This window comes from Mirounga angustirostris, unplaced genomic scaffold (assembly GCF_029215605.1).
Source record: "Mirounga angustirostris isolate CCGP_5_RB_7025 unplaced genomic scaffold, mMirAng1.0.hap1 SCAF_1, whole genome shotgun sequence".
Classification (NCBI taxonomy): Eukaryota; Metazoa; Chordata; class Mammalia; order Carnivora; family Phocidae; genus Mirounga; species Mirounga angustirostris.
The window spans coordinates 106,471,774-106,482,205 of NW_026991709.1; the positions used below are offsets into that span (position 1 = coordinate 106,471,774).

Here is a 10,432-nt window from a genome sequence, read left to right on the forward strand (position 1 = left end):
AATGCATTTCATAGGGCAATAAGAAGACCAGATGTTTGGTAATTAAGTGTTTGCCCTACCATACAGATGGGGCACTCAGATAAAATTTATCTCTGTTAATAACCCTTATTCTGGGAAAGACTCCCAATTTAGAATTTTCTGTGTGGTTAAGGGAGGAACAAACATTTCTCTTGTGCCCACAGAGTCTCAAGGTCCTTAAGCTCAAAATAATCCACGTGCCAAAGTGGCACATTCAGGGGGTCACGGGGGTGCTGCCCCAAACCCCTTCAATAAGGATGATAATGCCTGGACCACTCAGTTTTTTAGGAGGTTATGTGGGAGACAGACAAAGCGTGTGTTGGTAGTGGAAGGAGGGTCAGAAATACACAGTGAGGCAGAAATTGAGTTGCTGGCAGTAGATTAGTAATATTAGTAGGGATCAATGAGCTGGTCCTGAGAAAGGGGGCAATGTTGGTGGCTAACTCAAATAGAGCCATATTAGTGTCTGAATAACTTGGGCTCTCAAACTACATTCTAGACATAAGACCTAGCTATAGTAGAATTCCTGATCATTGCCTGGTAATTGGCTTGAGATTCCAGGGTTCCTAATTTCTGCAAGTTTCATTATGCTTTCAAAACTTCTCCCTCTACCCCATTTCAGAAAAAGCAAGGTACAATTTACATATAGTAAAATATACAAATCAATGTCAATGGTATTCAGTAACTTTGCTCCAATATAGTTCTGTTCCCTCATCTCTTTTGTGCTATTATTGTTATACAAACTGTATCTTTATATATTATAAGCACATCAACACAGTTTCATAATTATTACTTTGTCCAGTTGTCTTAATCATACAGGAGAAGGAAAGATTATAAACAAAAATACATTTATACAGTATTTTATATTTACCTATGTAGTTACCTTTACTGGTACTCTTTAATTCTTCATGTGAATTCATGTTACTAGTTTTACTCCCCCTAATAGCTGTGGGATTGAATTGGTCTGGAAGAAAATGGAAAGGCATGAAAGGAAAGAGTATGACAAAATAGAGGAGGAGGGAGGATAGGTAGAGATTTTGCCTTGTGGAGAATTAAAGAGGTTACCTCTCATTCAACTAATACTTAACAAGATTTTCCTATATATCAGGAACTATGCTCAGCACTGGCTCTTCAGTCATAGACACAGACATAGTAAGGAGACACAGTCCCTGACCTACAGGCCAGTGAAGAAGGAAGGGAATAAAAAGAAAGCCTATCTGTCAATCCATTAAATTACAAATTAAATTTTGTGTTGTGTATGGTGAGGACTACCTGAGTTAGAGTGTTTAGAAAAGACCTCATTGTGGATATGATATTTGTTTGTTTGTTTTTCTTAAGATTTTATTTTTGAGTAATTTCTACACCCAACATGGGGCTCGAACTCACAACCCTGAGATCAAGAGTCGCATGCTGACTGAGCCAGGCACCCGCTTGATATGATACTTAAATTGAGATTTGAAGGATAAAGAGGCAGCTTGGTGGGTGAGAGGGATGAGGATTTAGGGCATTCTAGGCAGGGCAAGCAGTAAATGCAAAGGCTCTAAGGCAGAGGGATGAACTTGCTATGTGTGAAGATCAGAGAGATCAATGTACTCAGGGTGCTTGAGGCAAAATGAATGAAGTGGGGGGTAGGAAAGAAGAGCTTGAGAGATAAGTAGGTCCTTGATTATGTAGCACCCTGGATATGAGCCTAAGGTTTTTTTTTTTAAGATTCTATTTATTTATTTGACAGAGAGAGAGAACACAAGCAGGGGGGAGCGGCAGGCAGAGGGAGAAGCAGGTTTCCTGCTGAGCAGGGAGCCCAATGTGGGGCTTGATCCCAGGACCCTGGGATCATGACCCGAGCCAAAGGCAGATGCTCAACGATTGAGCCACCCAGGCACCCCGAGCCTAAGGAGTTTTGACATTACTTGAAGCATAAGGGAAAGCCATTTAAGCAGAGGTAATAAACTGAAAGTCTGTAGTCTCTGCCTCAAGACATATTCTATACCTAGTACAGTGTTTTGCCAAAAATTTTAATTTCAAAACAGAGAAATTTCATATAAAAGTTTGAATTTGCAGCTTTTCTTGAAAAAAGCTGAAGATCTCTCCATATTGGACTCTGTTTGGTGGAGGTTGGGTGTAATGCAATGTTGGGGTTTTCCCAGGCAAGTGTAAAGGAGGCAGAGGGGGGTTGGAGTTGAAGCTATTTTTAAGGGAGTGATTATTATGCTAAACCACAGAGTCCAAGCTGAATAAGGTGGAAATCAAAGACTAGATGGGGCTAATGGTGGATGGACATGGTGGTTCAGTGGATTGGTCATCCTAAATGAGCTCAAAGAGTTATTGCCATAAGTTTCACTAGTGAACCAGAAAAACAAGAGGTTGTGGTGGGAGAGGGTGGTCTAGGGCTTTGATTACAGATGTGGCAATTTCTGGCAAGACAAGATCCAGAGTATAACCATGGGAGGGGATGGCTAACTTGGGGTAGAGGAAAAAGTCACTGGGTATGAGACAGTCAACCACTTGAGAAATCAGAATAATAACAGGGATTGAACTGAAGAGAAAGACTTTAAGTCAGATTCTAGTCTTCAATGAATAAGAGAGAGTGACCAGGAGATCGCAAGATGACAATCTTTTTTTTTAATTAATTTATTTTTTTTATGTAGTGTTCCATGATTCGTTGTTTGCATATAACACCCAGTGTTCCGTTCAATACGTGCCCTCTTTAATACCCATCACCAGGCTAACCCATCCTCCCACTCCCCTCCCCTCTAGAACCCTCAGTTGGTTTCTCAGAGTCCACGGTCTCTCATGGTTCGTCTCCCCCTCCAATTTCCCCCCATCCATTTTTCCCTTTCTACTATCTTCTTTTTTTTTTTTTTTTTTTTTTACCATATAACGTATTATTTGTTTCAGAGGTACAGGTCTGTGATATCAGTCTTACACAATTCACAGTGCTCACCATAGCACATACCCTCCCCAATGTCTATCACCCAGCCACCCCATCCCTCCCACCCCCCACCACTCCAGCAACCCTCAGTTTGTTTCCTGAGATTAAGAATTCCTCATATCAGTGAGATCATATGATACATGTCTTTCTCTGATTGACTTATTTCGCTTAGCATAATACCCTCTAGTTCCATCCATGTCGTTGCAAATGGCAAGATTTTGGTGTTCTGTTTTGTTTTGTTTTTTTGATGGCTGAATAATATTTCATTGTATATATATACCACTTCTTCTTTATCCATTCATCTGTTGATGGACATCTTGGCTCTTTCCATAGTTTGACTACTGTGGACATTGCTGCTATAAACATTGGGGTGCATGTACCCCTTCAGATCACTACATTTGTATCTTTGGGGTAAATACATGGTAGTGCAATTGCTGGGTCATACGGTAGCTCGATTTTCAACTTTTTGAGGAACCTCCATACTGTTTTCCAGAGTGGCTGCACCAGCTTGCATTCCCACCAACAGTGTAGGAGGGTTCCCCTTTCTCCGCATCCCCGCCAATATCTGTCGTTTCCTGACTTATTAATTTTAGCCATTCTGACTGGTATGAGGTGGTATCTCACTGAGGTTTTGATTTGGATTTCCCTGATGCCGAGTGATGCTGAGTACTTGTTCATGAGTCTGTTGGCCATTTGGATGTCTTCTTTGGAAAAATGTCTGTTCATGTGTTCTGCCCATTGTTTGATTGGATTCTTTGTTCTTTGGGTGTTGAGTTTGATAAGTTCTTTATAGATTTTGGATACTAGCCCTTTATCTGATATGTCATTTGCAAATATGGGAGAAGTGGAGAAAAAAATGGGAGAAGTCCCATTCTGTCGGTTGTCTTTTGGTTTTATTGACTGTTTCCTTTGCTGTGCAAAAGCTTTTTATCTTGATGAAGTCCCAATAGTTCATTTTTGCCCTTGCTTCCCTTGCCTTTGGTGATGTTTCTAGGAAGAAGTTGCTGCGGCTGAGGTCGAAGAGGTTGCTGCCTGTGTTCTCCTCTAGGATTTTGATGGACTCCTGTCTCACATTTAGGTCTTTCATCCATTGTGAGTCTGTTTTTGTGTGTGGTGTAAGGAAATGGTCCAGTTTCATTCTTCTGCATGTGGCTGTCCAATTTTCCCAACACCATTTGTTGAGGAGACTGTCCTTTTTTTCCATTGGACATTCTTTCCTGCTTTGTTGAAGATTAGTTGACCATAGAGTTGAGGGTCCATTTCTGGGCTCTCTGTTCTGTTCCATTGATCTATGTGTCTGTTTTTGTGCCAGTACCATGCTGTCTTGATGATTACAGCTTTGTAATAGAGCTTGAAGTCCAGAATTGTGAGGCCACCAGCTTTGCTTTTCTTTTTCAACATTCCTCTGGCTATTCAGGGTCTTTTCTGGTTCCATACAAATTTTAGGATTATTTGTTCCATTTCTTTGAAAAAAGTGGATGGTATTTTGATAGGGATTGCATTAAATGTGTAGATTGCTCTAGGTAGCATTGACATCTTCCCAATATTTGTTCTTCCAATCCATGAGCATGGAACGTTTTTCCATTTCTTTGTGTCTTCCTCAGTTTCTTTCATGAGTATTTTATAGCTTTCTGAGTACAGATTCTTTGCCTCTTTGATTAGATTTATGCCTAGGTATCTTATGGTTTTGGGTGCAATTGTAAATGGGATTGACTCCTTAATTTCTCTTTTTTCTGTCTTATTGTTGGTGTATAGAAATGCAACTGATTTCTGTGCATTGATTTTATATCCTGCCACTTTACTGAATTCCTGTATGAGTTCTAGCAGTTTTGGGGTGGAGTCTTTTGGGTTTTCCACATAAAGCATCACATCATCTGCAAAGAGTGAGAGTTTGACTTCTTCTTTGTCGATTCGGATGCTTTTTATTTCTTTTTGTTGTCTGATTGCTGTGGCTAGGACTTCTAATACTATGTTAAATAGCAGTGGTGATAGTGGACATTCCTGCCGTGTTCCTGACCTTTGGGGAAAAGCTCTCAGTTTTTCCCCATCGAGAATGATATTCACTGTGGGTTTTTCATAGATGGCTTTTATGATATTGAGGTATGTACCCTCTATCCCTACACTCTGAAGAGTTTTAATCAAGAACGGATGCTGTACTTTGTCAAATGCTTTTTCTGCATCTATTGAGAGGATCATATGGTTCTTATTCTTTCTTTTATTAATGTATTGTATCACATTGATTGATTTGCAGATGTTGAACCAACAATAAGATGACAGTCTTGATCACTCCTGATAGTCCTGAAGAGGGTAAGGAGGCAGTAGGTATTAGTTTGGACAGCAAGGAAGTGAATGAGCTTTACCTCCTGGTGCTGTGGTACATGGGTGTTTTAGTTATCTCAGGCTGCTACAACAAATTACCATAGCCTGGGTGACTTAAACAACAGATATTTATTTCTCACAGTTTTTAATGCTGGAAGTTCAAGATTAAGATGCTGGCAGATTGGATCCCTGCTGAGAGTCCTCTTCCTGGCTTGCAGACTGCCACCTTCTCTCTAGGAGAGAGGGATATCTGGTCTTTATTCATTTTTTATAAGGACATTAATCTCATCATTGGGGCTCCACTCTCATGACCTTATCTAAACCTGATTACCCCCCAAAGACCTCACCTTCTAATACCATCACATCAGGGGTTAGAATATCACATATTAATTTTGAAGGGATACAAACATTCAGTCCATAACACAATGGAATGGTTGACTTTGACTGGAAACCAATGCTAGAAACTGAGGTGTTCCTGTGAGGGGGTCCCCGTTAAATATTCATTTTTTTCTTTTTCTTTGGATCCTGGGAACAGTCACAATAATACTCAGCTAATTTGTTTTTGTTTATGTTTTTTGTTTTTAAAGATTTATTTATCCGAGGCACCTGGGTGGCTCAGTCGTTAAGCGTCTGCCTTCGGCTCAGGTCATGATCCCAGGGTCCTGGGATCGAGCCCCGCATCGGGCTCCCTGCTCCGTGGGAGGCCTGCTTCTCCCTCTCCCACTCCCCCTGCTTGTGTTCCCTCTCTCACTGTGTCTCTCTCTGTCAAATAAAAAAAAAAAAAAGATTTATTTATCCATTTTTATTTTTTAAAAAGATTTATTTATTTATTTATTTATCTATCTATTTTAGAGAGGCAGGGAGGGGCAGAGGGAAAGAATCTCAAGCAGACTCCCTGCTGAATGCAGAGCCTGACACGGGGCTCGATCTTATAACCCTGAGAACATGAACTGAGCTGAAATCAAGATTCAGATGTTTAACCGACTGAGTCACCCAGGCACCCATATCTATCTATCTATCTATCTATCTATCTATCTATCTATCTATCTATCTATCTATCTATCATCTATTTACTTAATTTACTTTAAGTAGGTTCCACACCTGGCGTGGAGCCCAACATGGGGCTTGAACTCACAACCCTGAGATCAAGACCTGAGCTGAGATCAAGAGTCAGACATTTAACTGACTAAGCCACCCAGGCACCCTCCAGTTAATTTTAAAAATTACCATTCCACATAGTTAATATCAAACTTTCAATAAAAGTCAAATATGGACTCAGTCTTTGTGTTCATGGTATTGTGGGAAATTGAGGGGTGGGCAATGAATGTAAGCGTGGCTTTTGTGCATACCTCTCTATTCACATAAGCAACATATCCATTGAGTTCTCAGAGGTCACCAGCATCAAAAAGAGCAGGGGTCCTTGGTGAAGCTACCCCAGGAGAATGTTACATCTCTGAATCGGCAGAAATCCTGGGGCAGGTACTACCCTTTCCACATCAGTGGTCAGTGGGATGATGCTGAAATGTTGAGAAGGACACTTTGAGATATCTGGAGGACTTGGAAGCACCCAGATGGCTGATACCTGGGGTATAGAAAAGCAGACTTTGGGGTGGAAAGTAGGGAAAGTGGACAGAGCTGTCTTCAACTTGGAAAGTGAGAGAGAGCAGAAAGGACATTGAAACAGCAAAGAAGAATTGGGGACAGAATTGCCCATGAAGAAATCTTACTTTTTTCTACTTACTAACTAAAGCTATTCAAAATCTCTTAATTTACAGAACTTTTGTTTTTATTTGAAATAGTAATTAAGGATTTTGATAGTGTATCTTTTTAGTTGGATTTTCCCCAATATCATTTGCATTGCACCCTCACTGGAAATTTATATGGATTTATATGTGTTAGCTGATTGCCTTTGTGGGAGGCAGTGTCGTGGTTAAGTGCTCAGACTGAGGCAATTGGCTGAGTTGAATCCCAGCACAACAGCCCAGCTCACCACTTCTTGGCTGGGTGACTTTAGCTACTGGCTTAATCACTCTACATACTTACTTTTTAAAATTGGGATTAATAATAGTGTCTGTCTTATAAAGTTGCTGTGAGGATCAAGGGTGTTAATACAAGAAAAGCATATAGAATGGTGCCTGGCACATAGTAAGGAAGGTCTAAGTGTTAGCTACTGTTACTAACCTTGTTTCTATTAGCTATAGTACTGAGGCACTATATTCCTTTTTTTTTTTTAAGATTTTATTTATTTATTTGACAGAGAGAGACAGTGAGAGCAGGAACACAAGCAGGGGGAGTAGGAGAGGGAGAAGCAGGCTCCCCGTGGAGCAGGGAGCCCGATGTGGGGCTCGATCCCAGGACCCTGAGATCATGACCTGAGCTGAAGGCAGACGCTTAACGACTGAGCCACCCAGGCGCCCCATGAGGCACTACATTCCTTGAAGGCACTACTTATAATATGTGTTAGGAATACAACATATTCCATTTTGACTACTAAAGGTAATATGTGCATAAGGTAAAAAAAAATTTCCAACAGTATACTTGCACAGTCCAATATCATAGCCGCTAGCCACATGTGACTACTGAAATTAACTAAATTAATAAAATTAAAAATTTAGTTCCTGAGGCTCCTGGCTGGTTCAGTCAGTATAGCCTGGGAGTTCAAGCCCCAGGTTGGGCTTAGAGCTTACTTTAAAAAAATAAAAATTCAGTTCCTCAGTTGTACCAGCTACATTTCAAACACACGACAGCCACATGTGGCTATTAGGTATGAAACTGAACAATGCAGATGCACAACATTTCCATCATTGCAAAATGTTCTGTTAGAGCTTGGTAGATAGTTAAACCTCTCAACCATTCCTACCCCAATCCCTCTCCCGAGGGGCAATCACTTGTATAGCTTTTCATGCTTCACACACACACATAATTTTTTACACAAATGTTACCGTATCATTTTTTAAAGGATTTTATTTATTTATTTGACAGAGAGTACATGAGCAGGGGGAGCAGCAGGCAGAGGGAGAGGGAGAAGCAGGCTCCCTGCTGAGCAAGGAGCCTGACCACCTTTTTGCACTGAAGACATCTCAAGAATTCTTTCTTGACCATTTGCTCCAAACCCCAATAGGTCCTCATCATCTCTCATTTATTCCTGCTCTTTCAGGTGACTCTGAGAATAGTAAAGATCCCAGCCAGTACCTCACACCGACCTGGTACATTTGCAAAACCCGCTTAGGAGAATTAACCACATCTGAGGCAAACAGATAATGTGCTAAGAGTTTTATCTTCTTCTGGATTTCTCCAGCATCATTTGGTTCCTCACCAAGGTGAAGTTTGTAGGGGGAAGGAAAAATAATTTTCCTTCTACTCTTCTAGGTTCTTGGCTGAGACACACCCGTAATAAAAAGACAGATTAACAGAAGAAAAACAGAATTTAATAACATGTATACCTCCTGTATACCCGGGAGATACCAAGGAAAACTGAGTAACTCCCCCAAATGGCCTAAGCCATCCCCTCAAATAACAGCTCCAGCTAAAGACTAGAAGATGTTGGGGGATGGGGAGGCCAGTTATGAGAAGTTACCCTGAAAAGCCCAGTAAACAAGGGTAAAGTGGTTATGCAGATTTAAATCCATGCCTTCTCCACTGATAAAGTTCTAGAGATTTAGAGTCAGATTTAGTTTCCCTGGTACACAGAGAGACACCTTTACAAATGGAGATGTCCCTTATAAATGTAAATTGTTCTGATAAAAGAGCAACTGTTACTTGGTTTTTAGAACTTCTATCTGCAGTTTCTTAAAAATAATCAGCTCAAGGTAATCTTTATGTCAAAGAGCCATATTTTGGGGTGACATATTTTGCTCCCGTACATTTGCATCTTTGAGACTTGAGTCTCTCCATGTGTTGTCAAGGGGCAGATTGTGGACAGTTTGTCCTAAATCCAATGGTTGTATATGGCATTGATTTGAACAGTGACTTTTCAAAGAAACAACATGATTCAGGAAGCCAAGAAACAACAGCACTTCAGAATTCATGGCACCAACGGAATGATTATTACTTAAGCCACCATTAATAGGGATGGCATACACTAAGGAGTTGAGCTACTGGGGGGATAGCTGGGGTGGATATGGTTTCCCGACTCTTCTTTGTGGTGTGGGGAGGAAAAAGTTTTCCTCTACCTTCTTTGGGTCCCTGGCTGGGTCTGAAAATTAAACTGATAAAGACAGAGTAACAGGAGAAAAGGATATAAATTGATTTAATACAAGTTTTATGTGACACGAGAACTTTCATAAGGAAATAAAGACCTGAAGAAACAGACCTCCAGCTATAGGGAAGGCACTTCTCTCAGGAGGATTTTGTGACCAGTTTCAAGGAAGAAGGGCAAGGGAGGGAGATCAGAATGACCTTCCTGCTCCTGCTGTTTTCTCAGACTCCTTCAGCTTAAAATACTCACTCTGCCAAGGTGCCACTTTTGGGATAGTGTGTCCTGAATCCCATCAGTGTTTTGGAGCTTTCCTAATGTCATTACCAATGCAACTATTTCAATGAAGGCAAGTCACAGGAAGAAAGTAATGCAAAAATTTTTTAAGATTTTATTTATTTGAGAGAGAGAGAGAGCACAAGCGGGGGGAGTGGCAGAGGGAGAGAGAGAAGCATATTCCTCTGCTGAGCAGGGAGCCCGATGCAGGACTGGATCCCAGGACCCTGGGATCATGACCTGAGCTGAAGGCAGATGCTTAAGCAACTGAGCCACCCAGGTGCCCCTAATATTACCATAGCATTACATTGTCCTGCATCTACATGTTGTTTAAAAATATACTAATATATACTACTAATAATATACTAAAAACTAATGTAGTCAGCTTTCTACATTTAATTAACAGTTTAACAATTTAGAGCACGTGATATTAGGCTTACAAAGCAACTGTGCAGACTTCAAAGCACAATTCAAATATAATATGCATCTCGTTATATTTGGGAGCAAGTGCAAGTAATGGACTACTTCAATTTCCTTTCTGCATTGCAGATGCGGAACCCACACTAAGGCTGGGTTAACTGAAGTCACGACCTGACCATCTCCCCTCCCCGCCAGGATGGCCGGGAGGCCTTCAGCCTCCGTCCCTGCCCCCCCTAGACGTCCAGCGCGACGGAAACCCCCTGCATAAATGC

The 10,432-nt window shown here is 41.0% G+C and overlaps 1 protein-coding gene across 1 annotated transcript in view; it reads left to right on the forward strand.

Annotated features, from left to right (window-relative positions):
- The window catches only part of SLC33A1 (solute carrier family 33 member 1), a 46,334-nt gene extending 35,909 nt beyond the window's left edge, over nucleotides 1-10,425 (forward strand). Inside the window, exon 7 of the mRNA XM_064586016.1 lies at nucleotides 10,290-10,425. The gene's annotated coding sequence lies outside the window, so the exon portion shown is untranslated. The remainder of the gene's footprint in view (nucleotides 1-10,289) is intronic.
- Nucleotides 10,426-10,432: the final 7 nt, after the last annotated feature.